This window comes from Oryzias melastigma, linkage group LG21 (genome assembly GCF_002922805.2).
Source record: "Oryzias melastigma strain HK-1 linkage group LG21, ASM292280v2, whole genome shotgun sequence".
NCBI lineage: Eukaryota > Metazoa > Chordata > Actinopteri > Beloniformes > Adrianichthyidae > Oryzias > Oryzias melastigma.
In genome coordinates this window covers 28,516,656-28,517,956 of record NC_050532.1, presented here as the reverse complement: position 1 = coordinate 28,517,956, position 1,301 = coordinate 28,516,656, and positions in this window count along the sequence as shown.

Genomic DNA, 1,301 nt, shown 5'->3' with positions numbered 1-1,301 from the left:
TTCATCCTCTCCTCCTTCAGGATCCATTGTCCAATAGCGTTCTGTCATTTCCTCTAAGTACAGAACGGCGGCGTGGGGGGAGGGGGGGTGATTATGTCCATTCAGAGCTCATTAGAAACCACGTGACTCTTGAGGCGAGTTTCCTTTGATCTCCCTCAACAGATTCAGAGGGTTCTGGTCCTGAACCCAGACGCTTCAGGACTCACATGCCGTCCGGCTCAGAGGCTGCAGATCCTCCGCTGGTCTGCTTCAGTCTGAATCCTGGAGCTGAAGCCAGACTGAGTCTTCCTCATCTTCATCTGTACACGTCTGCTGCTCCCATGATGAAGCTGGTCAGGAAACTCCTGGTTCAGTTTCAGTCATCATCATCAGGCTGAACACAGTTCACAACATTCAAGGATAAACATCATAAAAACATGTGATCAATAAGTAAATAAACATAAAATAATAAACAAACGCTTGAAGGTAAAAACATAACAGAGTAAAATTTAACGAGAGTAAAAGCTACAAACGAGTCTTTAAACAGACGGTGACGCTTGTCTGACATTTAGTGGTTCCAGAGAAGCTCCTCAGCTGGAAGAAGCTTCTCTTTACCTCTGAGATGGTTTTAACCTTCTAATCAATACTAAAGTATAAAGTCATCTTTCAGAATGACTGGAACCTCCGCAGACTACAGTCATGGTTCGTCTAAAGCTAAGCTCTGATGAGGATCATGAACTCTCTCTCTCACCAGAACTGGAGATCCGGATGATCCGTTTGGTTCCAATGATGAACAGTGATTTACTTACTTAACCTTTATTTAACCAGGGGTGGATCCCATTGAGATTTAAAACCTCTTTTTCAAGGGAGTGATGTTCTTAGTTCAGAACCGAAAGAAGATTTTCTGCTTTAAACTCATCTAACGGTTGACTTTTGCCTGAATTTATGAGTTTGCTAAAATGTTTTTATGTTTTAAACCTTTACAGAACCAGAACCAGTCTGCAGCTCTGCTCTCTGGACCTCTTCCTCTATTTACTGCAGAGTTGCTGGTTTTTCTAAAAGCCCCGCCCAATAGGCAGCTGATCACCTGAATCAGGTGTGTTTGAACATGGAGGACTCTGAGACCCTGTTTGAAGACAAACCCTGACCCCTAATAATAATAATAATGGATTAGATTTATCTGCACTTTTCCAGACGCTCAAAGCTCTTACATTGTGTGTCCATTATTCATTCACACCTCATTCATACTTGGTGACGGGGCAGGCTGACAGAGGCGTAGCTGCCAGTACGCGCCTACGGCCCCTCTGACCATCACCGGAACA